The sequence below is a fragment of the Camelus bactrianus genome, chromosome 2 (assembly GCF_048773025.1).
Source record: "Camelus bactrianus isolate YW-2024 breed Bactrian camel chromosome 2, ASM4877302v1, whole genome shotgun sequence".
NCBI classification, from domain to species: domain Eukaryota; kingdom Metazoa; phylum Chordata; class Mammalia; order Artiodactyla; family Camelidae; genus Camelus; species Camelus bactrianus.
In genome coordinates, this window is record NC_133540.1 from 27253460 (window position 1) to 27274042 (window position 20583).

General features: G+C 38.7%; 1 protein-coding gene across 6 annotated transcripts in view; it reads right to left on the reverse strand.

Moving 5' to 3' along the window:
- ARFIP1 (ARF interacting protein 1) overlaps positions 1–20583 on the reverse strand; it is a 1058373-nt gene that overhangs the window by 76733 nt on the left and 961057 nt on the right. The window contains exon 2 of one of the 6 annotated variants that reach the window (XM_074377360.1): positions 6731–6877. The exons of 4 other annotated variants lie outside the window; for them this stretch is intronic. The gene's annotated coding sequence lies outside the window, so the exon portion shown is untranslated. Of the gene's footprint in view, positions 1–6730; positions 6922–20583 lie in introns of all 6 variants that reach the window. One more of the 6 variants, XM_045505567.2, reaches the window with a different exon arrangement.

Genomic DNA, 20583 nt, shown 5'->3' on the forward strand with positions numbered 1-20583 from the left:
GCAGACCTGTACCCCAAGAAATGCTAAAGGAAGTTCTTCAGGCTGAAAGGAAATAAAACCAGATAGGAACATGGATATTCAGAAAAGAATGAGAAGGAAATAAAATATTAACTACTTGGGTAAATGCAAAAGACCACTCTTTTTCTTTTTGCCTCTTCCTCAGTTTCTTTATAAACCACACAACTGCTTGAAGCAAATGTTATAACATCATTTCTGTGGTTTATAATGTATCTAAATGTAATATATATAAAATACCTATATCAAAGAACAAGGTGGGAGGGTAAGGATATATGGCCTTAAAAGGTTGCTAAATTTTTGTCTTAAGTGCAGCAGTGTGTTAGTAATTGTCAGTGAAACATGAAGTTTAAGATATATACTATAACTGTTACAGCAACCACTAAAAGTATAATGCAAAGTAAAGCTAAAAAATTATCAGGAAAATGAATATGGCATTCTTTAACATATTCAAATAATAAGAAGGCAGTAAAAGAAGAGGAGAAGGAAAACATAGAAAAGTAAAAAACAAAGAAACTAAAGGGGTGGATACAAAATCAACCATATCAATAACTGCATTAAATATTATTGGAGTAAGCATTTCAGTTAAAAGGCAGAGACAGTCAGAATGTATTTTTTTAATGACCATACTATATGCCATATAAGTGAGATGCACTTTAATAACAAAGACATAAATAGACTGAAAATAAATGGATGAAGAAAGGTAAACTATGCAAAGAGCAGCTGTAAGAACGTCGGCATGGCTTTATTAATACCTGATGAAAGTTTTTAATAAACTATTACCAGAGATAATTACCAGGGACGTTTCATAATGATAAAATGATCAATTCATCAGGAATATGTAACAATCATAAATGTGTATGTTGGTCCCAATAACAGAGCTTCAAAACAAATGAAACAAACACTTACAGAATTAAAAGGAGAAATAGAGAAGTCCACATTCATACTTGGAGACTTTGCCACGAAGCTCAGTGCAATTGAAAGAACAACTAGACAAAGAAAACTGGCAGAGACACAGAAGTTCTGAACCCTATCAGCCACTTTCGTCTGATATTTACAGAACAATAAACTTAATAATGGCAGAATACACATTACTTTCATATGAACATGACATGTTTAGCAAAACAGATCATATCATGGGCTCAACAAAACTCAATAAATTTTAAAAAATGCAACCACAGAGTATGTTATCTGACCACAGTGGAATTTAATTACAATTAATCACAAGAAGATATGCAGAACCTCCTCTCACCCCATTTAGAAACTGAACAACACATCTAAATAATTAATGGAAAAAAGAAAAAAATCACTAGGAAGAAAATATTTTGAACTGAATGATAATGAAAATACAATGTATCGATATTTGTGGGATGCACCCAAAATGCTTAGAAAAGAAACTTATAACTTTAAATGCTTGTATTCAAATAGAAGAAAGATCTTAGAGAAGCAAAATGGCGGAGTAGAAGGATGCTTGTAGCTCACCCTCTCCCACAAATACACACCAAAACTCACATCTATGGACATACTCAGCCAACCAAGAGCACCTGCCAAACTCCAACAGAACATCGCCCTCTTCAAAACACAAAGATGCCAAAAATCTGGTAGGAGAAAAGGAAAAAAGAAAGAAGAAAAAGCAAAACAGTGCAGGACCAATCCTGCAGGGAGGGAGCGGCAAAGGAGGACTGGCGCGCGTTCACTGGGTCTCCCCTCTCCAATGAAGAGGCCAGCGGGACAGAGGGGGAGGCTTCGAGGCTCAGATCTGCCTCGAGCACCCCTTGACCGACAGAACTGAGTTAAATGGGCACAAAGGGTCCCCACAACACCCAGCCCAAGATGTGAGCTGGCAGCTGGGGGCCAGGACAGGCTGCCCAAGTTGGGCAGAGGACTGGGGCAGCTGCACTGAGGCAGCCCTGGGCAACTGCAGGGTGCTGCGCACCATGGCTGGGAGGGGATATGGAGCAGAACCACCTCGGTCCCCTATAAACTGCGAAAAAAGCAAAGCAACATGGCTGCTGTGCCCTGGGGGAAGGGGCGCCATAGCCTTTGTCTCCTCAGACCTGCGCCGCCATGACTGGCGCTTCTTGAGAGAAGAGAGGTGGGGCGCAGCCACAGCCGCCATCTCCTCCTATGCGCAGTGCCCAGGCAGGGGAGGGGCCAAGACCTGAATCCACACCCAGGGGCTCCGCAACCTCCTAGGCAGGACTGAGACTTGTTTACAGCCTGAGGCAGATAGGATCTTTCTGCGCTGGCACCTCAGAGAACTCACACCACCAAGACAAACAAGGTGCTGAGATTCGGTAAGGAGCAGGAGCAGGGCTGTTTCGCGGTCTTCCCCGAGGCCTCCTCAGAGCACCGACCCCGAGGAACATAGCACCTGACCACGATGCTGGGAGGGGACGCGATCTGCCCACCTGCCTCGCCAGAGCTTAGCATCTGACTGCAGCATCGGGAGGGGGAGTGACCCACCCGCCCACCAGGTAAGAGCTCAGCACCTGACCCAGTGTTGGGAGGGGGCACGATCTGCTAGCCGACAGCCACTGGGAGCAGCACAGACGAGGGCGCCAACAGAGGGCCTCTGGAAACAGCAAGCTGAGTTCACAAAACAGGGTGAAGACACAAAGACCTCTTGAAAAAATCATTAAGAGCACACCGTCTCCAGAACTAGATAACTGATACTCCTTAAGTCGTGGTGCCAGAGAGATATGAGCAATAAGAAGCAGAGGAACCACTCCCAATTAAAAGATCAAGAGAAATCCCCTAACAGCACAATCAAGGAAATAGACATTGATGGCCTACTAGATCAAGATTTCAAAAAAGGAGTAATCAAAGTACTGAAGGAACTAAAAGAGTTTTGAGATATAAAATATGTCAAAAATGAAACAGAAGCTATAAAGAAGAACCAAGTAGAATTAGTAAACTCATTTGCTGAGATGAGAGCTGACCTAAAAGCTATACAAAGCAGACTAGATAATGCAGAGGAACGAATAAGTGACCTAGAAGACAGGACAACAGAAAGCACCTAATCAGAACAGCTGAGAGAAAAACAAATGAAAAACAATGAAAACAATATAAGGGACCTATGGGATAATATAAAGCGTGCCAATCTATGCATAATAGGGGTTCCAGAAAGGGAAGAAAGAACAAAGGGGATTGAAAAGGTATTGGAAGAAATCATGAATGAAAACTTCCCAAACCTAAAGGAATCAGAAATCCACTACAGGAGGCTCAGAGGATCCCAAACAGGAAGAACTCAAATACACCCACACTAAGACATATCATAATCAAGATGGCCAGAGTCAAGGATAAAGAAATGATTCCAAAGGCAGCAAGAGAAAAGCAAAGAATGAGTTACAAGGGAACCCCAATAAGGTTTTCAGCTGATTTTTCTACACAAACACTACAGGCCAGAAGGGAGTGGCAAGATATATTCAAAGTCCTGAATGAAAAAAAGATGCAGCCTAGGATACTCTATCCAGCAAGGCTATCCTTTAGAATAGAAGGAGAGATAAAAAAAACTTCACAGACAAGCAAAAACTAAAAGAGTTTAGCAACACTAAACCCATGCTAAAAGAAATATTGACAGGTCTACTCTAAGTAGAAAAGAAGCAGGATGCTACAAAAATGAGAAACTCATAACTGGAAAGGAGATAACTGCCATGAATTACAAAAAGAATAAAGACAAAATTGTAAAAGAAGACATCTAAATCATTAAGAGTGGGAGAGGGAAGCAAGGAAAGCCACTGTTGAAAACAGTATGGAGATTCCTCAAAAGACTAGGAATAGACTTACCATATGACCCAGGAATCCCACTCCTGGGCATATATCCAGAAGGAACCCTACTGCAAAAAGACACCTGCACCCCAATGTTCACAGCAGCACTATTTACAATATTCAAGACATGGAAACAGCCTATATGTCCATCAACAGATGACTGAATAAAGAAGCTGTGGTATATTTATACGATGGAATACTATTCAACCACAAAAACCGACAACATAACACCATTTGCCGCAACATGAATGTTCCTGCAGAATGTCATTCTAAGTGAAGTAAGCCAGAAAGAGAAAGAAAAATACCATATGAGATTGCTTATATGAGGCATCTAGAAAAAAAAACCAAAAAAACAAACAAAAAAACAAATACAAAACAGAAACAGACTCATAGACATAGAATACAAACTTGTGGTTGCCAAGCGGGCAGGGGGTGGGAAGGGACAGACTGGGATTTTAAAATGCAGAATAGATAAACAAGATTATACTGTAGAGCACAGGGAAATATATACAAGATCTTGTGGTAGCTCATAGCGAAAAAAAAAATGTGACAATGAATATATATATGTTCATGTATAACTGAAAAATTGTGCTCTACATTAGAATTTGACACAACATTGTAAAACGACTATTACTCAATAAAAAAAGTAAAAAAAAAAAAAAGATCTTAAACCGACAATCTAAGATTGCACCCTAAGAAAACAGAAAACAAGCAAATTAATCAGCTGAGAGCCTTATGGGGGTTCCCTTGTAACTTACTCTTTGCTTTTCTCTTGCTGCCTTTAGAATCATTTCTTTATCCTTGACTCTGGCCATCTTGATTATGATATGTCTTGGTGTGGGTCTATTTGGGTTCTTCCTGTTTGGGACCCTCTGAGCTTCCTGTACTTGGATATCTGATTCCTTCTTTAAGTTTGGGAAGTTTTCAGTCATGATTTCTTCAAAAACCTTTTCAATCCCCTTTGATCTTTCTTCTCCTTCTGGGACCCCTATTATGCGAAGATTGGGACGCTTTATATTATCCCATAGATCCCTTATGCTATTTTCATTATTTTTTATTTGCTTCTCTTGTAGTTCTTCTGAATGGGTGCTTTCTATTGCCCTGTCTTCTAGATCACTAATTCGTTCCTCTGCATTATCTAGTCGGCTTTGCACAGCTATTAGATCATTCCTCATCTCTGTCAATGAGTTTACCCATTCTACTTGGCTCTTCTTTATAGCTTCAATTTCATTTTTGACATATTTTATATCTCTAAACACTATCTCTTTTAATTCCTTCAGCAATTCGATCACTCCTTTTTTGAAATCTTGGTCTAGTAGGCTATCGATGTCTATTTCGTTGATCTTTCTTTCAGGGGATTTCTCTTGTTCTTTTAATTGGGAAAGGTTTTTATGCTTCTTCATCTTGCTCATACCTCTTTGGCACTGTGGTTTATGGAGTATCAGTTGTTTATTTTGGTCCTTAAGGATTTTATCTATCTGATGCCTATTTAGGAATAGAACTTAGGAAAAAAAAAGAAAAAAAATAAGAGAGAGAGAGAAAGAATTTTAAAAGAAGGGAGAAAGAGGGTTTGAAAACAGTGTATAATGAATAATAAAAGAGTGAGTTGAAGCAGAATATTAATCGGGTTGAGACGTCCTTTTGAAACCTTTACAAAAAAGGGGGGGGGGAGATGAATAGATGTATTTGAAACCTGTGTCTAATCAATAGCAGGACATCAAAACCCAAGAGAAATAGAAATGAATTAAGAAGTAAAGATTAAGAGAGTAATAGAAAATAGAACAGGTAAAAACAGATTTAAAAAAAGGGGGGGGGGGTTGTTGGTGTTCTCCTGGAGTCTGTGTGCTTTTAATGTGAAGTCTTTCTGTCTTCGTCCTGTTTTGGAAGCTCAGCTTGCTGTTTTCAGAGGCCCTCCGTTGGCGCCCTCTTCTGTGCTGCTCCCAGCACCTGTCGGCAAGCAGATCGCGCCTCCTCCTAACACTGGGTCAGGTGCAGCTCTCTGCTGTGGGCGGGCGGGTCGCTGCCCCTCCGGATGCCGCAGTCAGATGTTGCAGACTGGCCGGGTAGGAGGGCGGGTCGTGCCCCCTCCCAGCACCTCGGTCAGGGGCTGTGTTCCTGCCCGAAAGGCGGGGTGCTGCTCTCACTCTACCTGCGCCGCCGCCTGTAGCTCCGCTGCTCTGTGCGGCTGCATGCTCCGCCCTGGTCGGTGCTCCGCCCTGGTCGGCGCTCCGCGGGTGGGCTCGGGGAAGACCGAGGGACAGCCCTGTCCCTGCTCCGAGCCAAAACCCAGCTCCTTGTTTGTCTTTGTGGAGCAAGTTCTCTGAGGGACCAGGATGGAAGGATCCTATCTGCCCCGGGCTGCAGGCCAGTCTCAGTCTGGCCTTTGAGGATGCTAAGCCCTTCGGTGTGGATGCAGGTTTCGCCCCCGCCCCCGCCTGAGTGCTCAGCGAGGAGGATATGGCGGCTGTGCCTGAGCCCCGCCTCTCTTCCCCCGAAAACTTTCCGCGGGTTTTCAGAGATGGGGGTGTGCACCCTTCCCCCGAGAGCACATCAACCTTGCTGTTTTATGGAGGGCCCAGGTTGTTCTGCCCTGTGCACCCACAGCCATGGCACGCAGCCCCTTGCATTCCCCCGGGGCTGCCTCCGTGCAGCCACTTCCGTCCTCCACCCGGCTTGTGCAGCCTGGCCCTGCCGGCGGCTGCCGGCCCGCGTCTCAGGCTGGGTGTCGGGGGGACGCTCTGTGCCCATTTAACTTAGTTCTGTTAGTCAAGGGCTGCTCTGTACAGATCCGAGCCTCGGAGGCTCCCCCTCCGTCCCGCTGGCCTCTCAGTTGGAGAGGGGAGACCCAGCGAGCGAGCGCCAGTCCTCCTTTGCCGCTCCCTCCCCGCGGGACCCGTCCCGCGCTGCTTTGCCTTTTGTTTTTTCTTTTTTCCTTTTCTCCTACCAGATTTTTGGCGTCTTTATCTTTTGAAGAGGGCGATGTTCTGTCGGAGTTCCACAGGTGCTCTGGTTGGCTGAGTGGGTCTGTAGACGTGGGTCTTGGTGTATTTGTGGGAGAGCGTGACCTGCGAGCGTCCTTCTACTCCGCCATCTTCTCCCGGGTGTCGAAAACAAGCAAATTAAACTAAAAGTAAGCTATAGGAAGGAAATAATAATAAAGACCAAAGATTACAGAAATAGCAGAAAAACTGGCCTGCATATTTCAAAAAGGTTAAGCTCATAAAAAAACAAAAGTAGATGAATTACTGCAGCATAAAAGGACAAGATAAATGACAGCTAAACACAATGCACAATATGGCCTAGATCACAAAGTAGGAAAAAACTAGCTGTAAAGGTTATTACTGGAACAACTGGATTAAATAACAGTATTGTACCAATTTCCTAAATACATTTTGTAATTCTGATAAATGTGCTGAGGTTATATAAGACAAAGTCCTTGTTCTTAGGTATAAAAGGACCTGATGTCTGCAAATCACTCTCAAATGGTTCAAAAAAGAAGAAACTATACATAGAGAGAAAATGTTAAAGTAAATGGGACAGAACAATGATTGGTGAATCTGGGTAAAGAGATTAAGTTGTCTGTATGAAACTTTATAAAAATTTAAAGTTTTAAAAATAAAAACACCAAGGAGGCTAGAAAAGTATGCAGGAGATTATTATGATGAATAAGCTTTATAAATGCCAGCCCCAAAGCATGAACTTCCCCTGAAAGGGATAGAGAGAAAGAAGTCGAAGAATCTGACCAATTAATTTTTTCAGAAAACAGTCTGGTAGGAGGTTAGACTGAAGGGAAGGAAGGAAAGACGAGAAGTAGAAAAACTATTTAGGAGGCTATTTTACAGTCCAAGTAAGGAAAAATAAAGATCTAAATTAAAGTTGTGGAAATGGAAGAAGGTAGATTCAAGAGTTATTTAGGAGGTAGAAGTGTGAGACTTGACAGTGACTGGGTTATGCAGGATTAAAACTGAGGAGGCATGCAGGCTGATGACCTACGTCCCTTACCTGCCTTCTGCCCAATTTGTGTTTGGGCAACTAGAAAGATGAACATGACTCTTGCCAAAGTGGGAAAAGTGGGAGATTTATTTGGTGGGAAAAGGTCAGAGGACAAGTTCACGGACATTCTGAATTTGAGAATGTTTGTAGGGTATCCATGTCCACCAGTACATTAGTAATTTCAAAAATGCAGGTGTAGAGCTCCAAGCTGAAGACATAAATCTAGGAGTTATCATTGTAGGGATGCAATGGCATGAACGATAAGGGAGGAAAAGCTGAAGAGAAGCATTCAGTGGAATATTAAAAGGCAGAGAATATCGCAAAAAAGATTCAGTAGATTGGAGGAGGTGAGGAGTAAACAGGTTCATGACGCATATACAGCTGAGAAAATTACAGCAGTGGAACTATGTGTTGTTTTAGTTTGTAACTTTACGGAGGAAACAACTGTTCTGAAAATTAGAAGTATAATAATAAACTAACAATCCTTCATGCCATAAGGTAGGTAGTACAAACATTCCAGCTATTACCTATTAATTTCCTTACCCACAAAGAAAGATCTACTTTTAGGAACATCATTTACTAAAAATTAATTACAGTAATGGAAGTTAATAGCCAACACACAAATTGGTAGAATGGTGTGCAAAACAAAAAACTCCATGTCATCTCCCTGGACAAAAACCATTCATGGTACTGAACCGATGCTTTAAACTGAAATTGAAATTGGATTTGAATTTAAATTAGACACTCAAAATAATTACAAAAAAGGCTTTGGGGAATAATAATGTTCTTTGGAAATAAAAATAGAATCTCTTTAGTTTCACAATTCATGTTATTTAAGGTCTGCTATGGTCTCAATGTTTGTATTCCCCTGAAAAATCCTAAGTTGAAATCTTAATGCCCAGTGCGATGGTATGAGGGGAGGCCTTTGGGAGGGAGAGCCCTCATGGATGGGATTGATGTTCTTATAAAAGAGATCCCACAGAGCTCCCCAGCCCCTGCCACCAAGTGAGGACACAGTAAGAAGTTAACAGTGCACAACCGGGAAGAGGGCCTTCAGCAGACCCTGACCGTGCTGGCACCCTGATCTTGCACTTCCAGCTTCCAGAACTTTGGGAAATGTTTTTCTTTGCTTATTAGCCACCCAGTTTGTGGTACTTTGTTACAGCAGCTGGAACGGACCTCACAATAGGGTCCAACCAATTTTTCAGGCTTTACTGCTCTTTACCCTTCTAAAGACCCTCTACTACTGCATCTACTTACTTGTTATTTCTGGAGAAATGCACTTTGGTACCTGAACACTTGCTCAAACAGTTTCCAATGTTTAAAATATTCCTTCATCTTCATATTTAGTAAAATTCTGTCCATAATTTAGCATTCAACTCAAACATGACCTCTACTATAAAACTTATTTCACAGCCTCTGAGAGACTGCGTGATATAATTAGAGTTTGAAATACGAGAAACAAAAAATCCAAGCCCTGCAATACAGTAGCTGCTTTGTGATCTTTATTTCTTATTTTTCTCATCTATAAAATTAAGAAATATACACATCTCAGATTAATATTTGAGGGAAGATATGTTCAAAGCACTTATAAAGAGTACCCAGCACACATTCACTGAATAAAAGAACGATGCTTTCAGTGATGTGCCAGTAAATGTTTAACAACGGGTTCACCAAGTTGAAATAATAATAATAATGATAAGCCCTACTTTGCCCATTTCCATGGTGTCATTGGTTCACTATGGCCAACTTCAAGCTGCCAACACAACCTCACTGAATTCAAGAGGTGGGAAGAGATGACAATAGTGCCAAATCACTACTCAGTATTTCCACCAGAGAAATACCATAGACACAAGAGGACAGATAATAGTGAAATATAGTAAAATATTTAGAAACTGACAAGTTTAAGTATTTATCATCTTTGTTTTAAATATACGTATTTAATTATACTTTATACAGTTTAATTGTAAAACAATGTCTGTGTTTAACATCTGGCTTATAAAGTTCTTGCAAATTTAACAAACAGCTCTTGCAGGTCAGTATGAGCCAGCTCCAGCTAGCACTGAATTATTTTCATGTCAGAAAATAAGTACTGGGTACCCACATTATATAGTTGAATCTCTGGAAACAATGCTGAGATCTAAACTTAAAAGAATCTTTAAAAATCCAGGATATGGATATCACATTTCAGACGACGATGTTACTTGTTTGGGGATGATCTAAAATCATCCTCATACGGCAGAACTATGTATCAATAGGAGGCCAGATTTGCTACTATACTCATGAACAAAAAAAGTGAACACATTTTACTTACTTTTTATTTCACAAAGCAACAACTAAATCTTGTCCCTTTTTGTTTGTTCCTTGTTAATTCCAAACACATTCTAAATTCAGTCATGTGTAAGGCAAAGATCAAAGCTGAGCAAACACTGTACAGGACTGCCACACTGTTTTCTGTGCTAACAGAAAAAGTGTATTTATTTTATAGTACGTGATTTTCTTGATTCATATACACTAGCACGCATTTTACAAGAAGAATTAGTCTTGTAATGTGAAGAGAACAAACAAAAATGAGCCTGGAACTGACCTCAAGAGTTAATATATTCTATAATGAAAAAGGTGAGAGTTGGATACTAGCTTCCTGAATCCTTTTAATGGGTCAATCAGAGATAAATTAACATGGCATATACCTAATAAAGATTTTATAGTTGGTGCTTCATTCCTAAAGGATACAGCAAAGCCCTGAGAGGCATGGAATGTTTCATTCACAAATGCCAATGATTTTCAACCTTCTCTGCATCTTAGAACTATCTAGGGAACATTTAAAAGAATACCACACCTGACAAAGATCAATGACTTAATGACGGGCTCCAGTAAGTTCCCATATGAATGTCCAGTAAGTTTTAAAAAGTTTCTAAAGCTAACCAATGTGCAGCCAATTGAGAACCACTGCTATATGCATGTCCTAGACCCTTTAAACAAACAAATATAAAACTCTGGTATTGAGAAGGGTCTATAAATCATTCAGTTCAATTGTCATGCAGCTTAAAACCACAAATCAGATACTGTTATTATACACCCATTAGAATGACCAAAATTAGAAAGACTGACAAAATCAAGTGTCAGCAAGTATGTAGACACTCATACGTTACTGGTAAATGATAAAATCACTATGGAAAACTATTTGGCAATACTCTTAGAGTTAAACATATGCTTATCCTATGACCCAGCAATTCCACTCCTAGGAAATATACTTAAGAAATATAGTGCACATGTCCATCATAAAATAAATACAAGAATATTCACAGCAGTTTTGTCCATAATAGCTAAAAACTTGAAACAACCCAAATGTCCATCAACAATAGAAAAGATAGAAACTTTAGTATAGTCATACAAGGGAACACCAAGTAGCAATAAAATAAAACTACTGCTATATAAAACAAAAAAATCTCACAGTGTTGAACAAATGAAGCCAGTCCCAAAGAATACACACTATATGATTCAATTCAAAAAGAAAACCATTGAAGTGCAATGACTGTAGGCACAACAGTGGTTCCTTTTGGGGGCTGAGGGGGAAGTACTGAGTCACGATCTTCAGGGCAGGACTTTTGGTTTCTGCTTCTGCATATAAGGCACTTGGGATTCACTGTTCCATTCTAATAACAAGTAAAAAACTGAACAGACTGAAAAATCAACAACTATTCCTGGATTCATAAGAGAGGGGAGGACATAAGGCACCCTGCTACTCCCAAAATTGGAGAGACAGGAAAATACAAGGAGTCATGGCTGAGCCAAAAAGCCAGACACAAAAAGAATACATATCATACAATTTCATTTATACAGAACTCTAGAACACATAAAACTAATCCATCATGAGAGATCAGCTGTTGCCTGGGGAGAGGGGTGGAGAGGGGAGGACTGACTGCAAAGGGACATAAGAAACTTTACCTGTATCTTGATTGTGAACGTGGTTTCCCAAGTTTATATGTTTGTCAAAACTCACTGGGCTGTACATTTAAAATGGATGCACTGTATCCTATGTAAAATTAACCTCAATAAACTATTAATTTTTTTTAGGGTAAAATTCCATTCTACCATCTTTAACGGCAGAGATCTATTTTTCCTGAAAGCCCAAAATCCACCCACAGGGAGACCATACCAGTCTGCTGGTGGGTAGGCATATGGCCCTGATCACAGTGCCCGCCCACAAGGAGGGACTGACTTGCAGCCCTACAACCCAGTAGCAAATACAGTTTGTCATTTTCTCAAATATGTCTCCATGACAAAAATAAATTAGCCAATACCTTCTCACTATAAAATACTGCAGAATCCTAAGTGCCATTTATAGATATATATTCCCTGTTTGATCCAGTCTGAAAAATCATATGCACTTGCCTCTAAGAGAGTATCTGAAAATGGCAGAGCATTAAAGAAATCCCTCTGTCCCACAGATCCAGTGTCCTTCATCCTGGATCTTTTAAAACAGCAACAGAGGCAATGGCTGGCTTGCCAAGTCAGATCTTAGCCAAGTATTGTGCATTTCTCTTTTCTTTTGGCTGCCCAGCCACAGCCCCTGCCAGTGTTGGGGAAAACCTCTCCATAAGGCTGGGGAAAGGCAGGGTCTGCTTCTCATTATATAAAAGCTCAAAATACCAGATAATCAAGCAAATATCTGGAGCCAGATTACCTGGGTTCAATCCCTGGCTCCTCCATATACTAGCCATGTAAACTTAAGCAAGATCCTAAAATTCTCTTTCCTTGTCAGTAAAATGATAATAGTACCAACCTTGTAACACTGTTGTGAGGACAAAATACATTTAAAGTACTCAGAAAAGTACCTGGCATATAGTGAGTGCTATACAGGTTATGTCACCATTATTTGTTTCCTGAGCTCTGGAGACACTGCCATATGACTTACCCTCCACCAAATCAGAGGCACTTGCCCCAGACCTGGAATCAGAAACTAGTGCTAACAAGAGGAATGACAAGGAACTCACTCTGGGGCAGCGATAACTGCAGTTAGGTCAAATGCCTTCAGCAATGGCCACAGCACCAGGGGCAGCATCCAGTCACCAGAGCACCGGCAGTGTGAGCTGCTACATCTGGTGCTAAGCAACGGCAGCACAGCATCCCAAATAGTGCTGGACCATGATTTGAGGGCATCCTCCTAGATACGTAGCCTGGATTCTGGTTTCCCAACCTTCCTGTAAGCTACCTCATATCCTCTTAGTAAATGTCTTTTCTGTGTAAGGAGCTGAAGTTGTTTCATTTGCTTCCAATGTAAGACCCTGACAGCAGACCTGCAAGAAGTGGGTAAATGGGAAAAGGTCTTATAATATCTTTGTGATTGCTTTTGAATATCAAGTGATAAATATGAAATAGTCTAGAAACTTTTCAGACTGTTATTAGCACAGTGCCTGGCATGTAGAAGGCATTAATAAAGGTCAGTTTTTTAGTTATTATTGGGGTCTTAGATTAGGAAACCATGAAGCTATCAAACAAGCTTGTTATTGCAAGTGCTATCAGCCACATGTGTTATTATTGATCCTGGTAACTCAGTGGTCCTCAACTGGGGTTGATTTTAGCATCCATCCCCCCAAACATTTAGCAATGTCTAGAAACATTTCTGGTTGTTATAGTGGGGTGCTGTGCTACTGGCATCTTGAAGGTACAGTACAGGCCAGGGATGTTGCCAGAAGTCCTACAATGCACAGGATAATCCCCCATGATAAAAAATCATATAGTCAAATATGTCAAGGCTGAAAATCCCTGTAAATAACCTGATGCTATGAACTGCTTCTTACACTAGCAGGCCTGATGGGTCTAAATGCTTACTCACTTTAATTCATGAATGTAACGCATTTCAAAGCATGAGACCAACTGCACTGGGGGAGAATACCTCCCCCACCCGTCCCTTTGGTGAACCACTCGACACTATCCATCACTCCAGGGAACCTTCTCAACACTACAACAGCTATAACGTGGCTCATAAAACTGCAGGCAGTCTGACCCCTATCTACTCCAGTTGCTTCCCACACCATAATATTCTCCCTTAACTTTCTCTATTCCGGCCAGACAAATGTCTGCTCACTTCACCCTCACGCTCACGGTGCACAGTAACTCTTCCCTCTTCAAGTTCAACTCTGAGTCTATAGCCTTTTCTGTAGCTGCCCAAGTCCAAAGCTAAAGGGAAAAAGCTCATGTAATTTTTTCTGGCACTACTTGTTTTTCTAATCTTGAAAATATACCTTGACATTAGCATCATAAAAGACTTTACATCTGACAATCAGCATTTATAGGAAATACTTCATGCAAAATAAAAGATGTAACATTAACAAAAATTCACCCGAAGACTAAAAATCTATCTTAATAATGCAAGAGAAGGCATATTGGAAGTAAGTTTCTTGATGTTATCAATATGTTACATTATTAACGGTAAAATCTAATTTCTGAAATGCTTAGAAACAAGATAGAAACTTTCTAGAAAGGATGTAAAAGAATTTGTCTTAGGCTTAGTCAGACTTTTGCAACAATACAAGGTATCAGATCTTCTAAAACACACTCATTTAACATTGTTCTTTAATTCTATTTATGACTGAGTAGGCAAAAATAAAATGGTATAATAAAAAGCTTAAAGTTTTTCCAAATTTTTTTAAGTTTTGAAAATTCATTAAAAAGCACTGTGAAATATTTTCAATGCTCATTCATTGGCTGCATATACTCAATAGGTATTTTGTTCTGCTTTCAAGTAGTTACATTTTCTTCCAATTTAAAGGACTGAATTCTTAATTTCAGTCAAACCTAGACAAAAGAGCAGTGAATAAAGCAAATAGTGTGAAAGAAGAAAAGAAAGAAGAGAAGCCACAAATATTTAACTCTAATTGTTCTGGTTATGGCTTCAGACAATGAAGGTCGCAGTGCTCAGTGAACTAATTATGCATGTCAACAGAGACCATATTTTGTTTCAATACCAAAAAGCACAAATGCCTTCTGTGTCAGATGAAATTATTTAGATTTTTGTTTGCCTACAAAAAGAGAAAGCATTTCTATTAAACTCATAATTCACAGTCTTTGAAGTTTCCCTTTTTATTAGTAAAAATATAACCTTTAAAAAATGGTTAATGTATTTCTGACAAAGTTAATTTATCATGGTTCAAACATATTAAGTGAATAAGCCCATGCATGAGGTCTCAGAAGAACTAACCAAGGTATTGGGAGACATAGATTTAAGGATCAGCACTGCTCCTTTTTATAACTTTATAAAAGTCACTGTACTTCGCTAAGTTTCAACTTCTTCATTTATAAAATGAGATTACTAACCTTGCCTATATATTACACAGCAATTAGAAGAATCAAATGTGAAATTGCTGGGAAAACTGAAAATGCTATATAAAGATGTTATAATTCAGGACCAACAGGACAAATGTTGGAGTAGTCCCGTCAACACTAGTATTTACCAGCACAACTACTCCTCCGAACTTTGTCACCATGGGTACCCTAACCACACGTCTCTAAAACAGACCAGTATCAAGACAGAGCTGAATATGGTTACAAATGTTATTGTTGCCAAGTTCTTTTTTTTTTTTTTATTTCTCTCTTGGCAATTTCATGGTTTTAAAAGGAAGACAATCCTTAAACCTATTATATAAGAATGGATAAAGCAAATGTGGTCAAGCCTAAATAATTACTGAATCTGGACAATGAGTATATGGGAAATTATTTACTATTTAACCTTTATTTCATCTGCTGCAAATTTTTCTACACAAACGTTTTAATCTACTAGTATTAATATCTACTTGTCTTATATTTTCAACCACTTGCTACTTGAATACTGCATTTCAGATCCCCCAAGTTTCTCATCTCCTTCCTGTCATTCTCGTTTCTGGGGCAAGCCACCAGCTCCCCCTGGAACCATATATCCTCCCATTCTTTCCTCACTGACCCTCAGTTCCAGCCAGAGCCCTCACCACTGTTCCTCAAATACGCCAATCTTATTTTTGCTCTTGCTGTTTCCTCTCTGGAAGGTTCTTACTCCCAGATTTCCACATGACCCTCCCTCATCTCATTCAGGTTTCTGCTCAAACATCATCTAAGAAGAGCCTTCCCTGAGAAACTGCTGTAAATCAGCACTCTTCTTCACTCTTGAGCCCCTTACCCTGCTTTACAGCAGTAAGGATATTATATATTATTATTGTATTATATAACTTATGTATATGTTTAGCACATCTGTCTCCCTCCCCAAGATGTTTACAACACAAAAGCCAACTCCTCCTGACACTCAAAACCCTTCCATGACCTGAACTACCTTCTTTCTATCAGTTATGCCTCTTCAGATACTCTATTAAATCAAATTTAATTACTCATACTTCCCCATACACATCTTTCAATTTCCTTTCTCTATGACTTTGCCCAAGCAGTGACCATCATCATTCACAAGCTCAAATTCTACCCACACTGTAAGGCTCAATTTAAACGCCACCTTTACTGATACTCCTCTGAACTGCCACAATTCTTCACCTGTACCACTCTAAAGGAATTATTATTCCACATTTTATTTATTTATTTTAAAATTTCCTATATTAATAAACATCTGTACTATTCACTTTTAGCCCTCCGGGTTACTTACATAAAAGAGAAATGCAAATATCTGTATATTTTTCTTGGATATTAGAAATTAGTATAAGTATTAATGTTACTATATTGAAGGGAAGGCAGAAAAGAATTCATGCAATAATCCCAGGATAGACTAATAAACATCTAACACAACTACTTCACTTCCTTTCCTTTTTTGTTGTTGTTGAAAATACACTTGTTTTCCCAACTTCCTTGCTTCTATCTTTAAATAATTTCTTCCTATTAAGTTGCCTACCCTTACCCATCTTTCCCACTTTTCTTTGGGTTCAAATCACAGCTCTGTTCCTCAGTAGCTATGTTAACTCTTCCAGGTCTCTGTTGCCTAACCTATAAAATGAGGGAGAAAACCTCACCTATGAACAGGTTATTATAATATTAAATGAGATAATATATGTAAAACCCAGCACAGTGTCTGGCACTTAACAGGCTCTCAGTGAATGGTGCCTATTAGGCTATTATTTCTTCTATAGATACAGAAGCAGCAGTTTAAACACATTTCAAGGTATAAAGTTTGAATATCAAAAATATAAAAACAAAATCCATCTTTATCTGCTCTAATCAAGACTAGAACAGAGTACAAGGCAAGCCAAGTTCATGCTTTCTTCTTTTTTTAATTCAAAAAGAAAAAAAAAACAATTGTTGTCATTAAAGAAGAAAAAACATGAGAAGAAGAAAGCATTTTTTATGGTCAATATTGGGACAGACATCTTAATGAAAACATCATTTGACTGAGAGGAAATCAACTGGGTTCTACAGTTAACCAGTTGAGTGCTCATGAGCAAAGGCAATTAGAACCTAAATGAACTTTAAGTCTCTTCATATTCAGGTTGATAATGTTTTTGATTCAGTTCAAAGTGCTGGAGGTTTTTGTTGTTGTTCTGGTTTGCTTTTAAATAAATGAAAACTATCACTCAGATCATCAAATCCTATTCCTAAGAAACCAATATCCACATATCGTTTACACTAGTAGAGTGAGAATTCATTCATCAAACTGACCATCAGTGATGAGCCAAGCCCTCGAAGGATTAGTCTCAATTACTGGTAAGTCTGATGTATAGAACATTTAATTAAGAGTTAAAGGCCATAATACATAGTTATAATATATTAAAAAAAGAACTCTTATAAGCAAATCTGATCCCAAAAATGTTTCCATCAAGGATACAGAAAAAAGAAGATTTAAGTTAGTATAATACTAATAAATGGGGAATTTTTAAGTCACAAAATGCTCCTAAATAAACTCATACAATACTTTTAAATTTGCATATAAATTCAGATTATACTCACATTCCTGGTCTTTTTTTTAAAATTGCAGTATTCCCGGTGGATGCTGCACATTTGAGCATGGCTAAAAACACAGGGAACACCTACTATGAATTTTAATGTTAATTTACACACAAATCTGAACAATCAATTACCTGGCAGTGGATTCTTTAAGATCACTGTCATCTAGGCTTAACTCTCTACTGAGCAGGAAATTTCTAGTTTAGCAGCTATTGCAGTGACAATCACACAGATCAAACTCACAGTGGTAAACCACAAAGAGAATACTTTCATTTATTACTAGGAGTCCCATCATTGGCTGGACTGCCCAATCCTTCCTGTAGTTCACATGCATCAAACATCCTCTGATCATCTCTCAACAGTATGGATTCAGAGATCTCATCATAAAAAAATCAAATCCATGAGTTATGGCAAATACAGTATACATAATTCTCTAGGTTCTCAGAACTACATACAACACTGCCTTGACAAATGGGAAACAGCCAAACTATTTTAAATCACAAAAGAATCCTGAGTTCTCCACAGACAATACATATTTTGCCAACCAGAACTCATCTTTGACTTTTGGGCAAAAAGTAAGTTCCAGCTCTAAATCCTACATTAAAGCTTGTCTCACAGACTCAGTGTCTTGGCTTGATGATGGAACACTGTGGCTAGCACTGTACCACATACACAGATGACAAACTGGTTCAGAATACTGGCAACTGGAGTCAGAAGAATCCATGTTGTGCTCCAGCCTTGCAGGTTACTTAAAGTCAGTCCCTACCTCTCTGAAAATTAAGTATGTTCAACAGATAAATGGGGGGAATAACAGTTGCTCTACTTACCTAACTGAATTATATCAAATCTGTCTAAGGATCAAGGTGAGACGATATGTAAGATTTACTCTGTAAATCTTTAAGCACCATAAATCTGATAGATGTTATTAGGATTAGGTATTCCAAAAAAATCTGATGACTTGAATTCAATATAAAATTAACTTCTTAATATCTTCTTCTCTAATGAACCAGAACTGTTTTTAGGTGGCATGTATTAGAAACACCTGTAGAACTTTCAAAAAGAAAAAAGAAAACACACATAGCCCAGTGTCTACCTGAAACAGATTCAGATTTAGTGAGTTTTAAGTGAAGTCCAGAACTCAGTATTTTTTTTTTAAAACTCTACACTTGGATTCTCATGCCTACTTAACTAGAGAGAGCATATGGAAGGAGATGAACTCAAATGTGAACCTACTACTAATATTATTTCAACAGGAACTTTATTTCAAATGTAAATTTAAAACTATAGTTAGACCCCAACATTTATGTTCATTTTTATGGGACAGGTAAACTTTAGAGGCAAATGGTAACTAACTTCTAATTATTAAGAAAGCTCTCTCTCTCCTCCCACCCCTTTCCCGTGTCTATGTGTGTTGAAGAGTTTATTTAGAATGGCACATGTTTAGACAAACACGTCAATTTGGATGGTCTAAGTTTGACTGAGATGGGTTGACTTTAAAAAACAATATAAATACCACCCAGTCACCTCAGAATTAGACTTGGCTTCTTCTGTGGCTGGTTTAGTTGTATCAAGAGTTGTAGTATTATTGCTGTAGTCAGACATACCTAAAAGTAAAATGTGTTAACCACACATTAAATAATTTAGTTAAAAGAACTGTATCACCTCACTGACATTCTTACAAATATTCCACAAAATAAATCACTTATTTGCAGTCAGAACAGGCTTTGCAAAACTATCTATAATCATGAGTATCTACTGATTATAACAGGTAAGCAATTCTAAAAACAAACAAAAATTCAGGAAAAGTTTTTATGCAGAATGTAAAAATACATACCTCAATGACTAAAAAATAATTTCATAAAATCATTTTGGATAATGAAACAATTTAAAAGATTAGAGTGTTGAAGCCAAAATATTAGTCATTCATGGCCTACATAAAGCCAGAGTCTCAGAACAGGACTTGGACATCCTCCATTCCCCTCGCCAGTACTCTGTAGTACTGATAACAGATGTGACTGCTCATTGCCAAAGTGAAACACTTACACCCAGGTTTCATTCAGTAAAACTCTTAATGAACTATTTCTGCTTCTAACTTATTCAAGAACATTTAGAGAATGCCAACTACATATGAAGAACTCTGCTAGGAACTAAGGAGAAAGAAAAGTAAAATCTAATTCAGGTTATAAAAGTACAGTTGGCCCTCCATATCCGCAGGTCTAAACGAAGATTGAAAACATTTGAAAAAAAAAAAATCCAGGAAGTCCAAAAAGCAAAACTTGAAATTGCTGTGCACCAGTAACTATTTACATAGTATGCACACTGTATTATGTATTACAAGCAACAAAGAGATGATTTAAAGTGTACAGGAGGATGTGCACAGCTTATATGCAAGTACTACACTATTTTATATAAGGGACTTGAGCATCTGCAGATTTTGTTATCTGTAGAAGTACTAGAACCAATCCCCCGTGGACACCTAGGGAGACTGTACTCTGAATCTGATCAGGGAGACAGATAAACAAATAATTACCAGACACCATATTAGGTACAATAATGCACCGAAACAAATTTTTTCTCATGAAATACAATGGAGGGAACAATTTTACTATTCACAAATTGAATCTAATACCACATTAAGAAAATAATGCAACATGAACAAAGGAAGTTATCCCAGGAATAAAAGGCTGTTCAATTAGGAAATCTATTAATATATAATGCATTCATAAATCTAAAGGGAAAAAGCATGGTTTTCTACATAGCCATTGAGAAATTCCTTAATGAGATTTAACACCTATTCATAACTCAATACTCAAGCAAAAAGGAATTAAGGGAGACATCTTCAACATGATCAAAAATATGTAATACACATACTTTAATCCTACAACCATT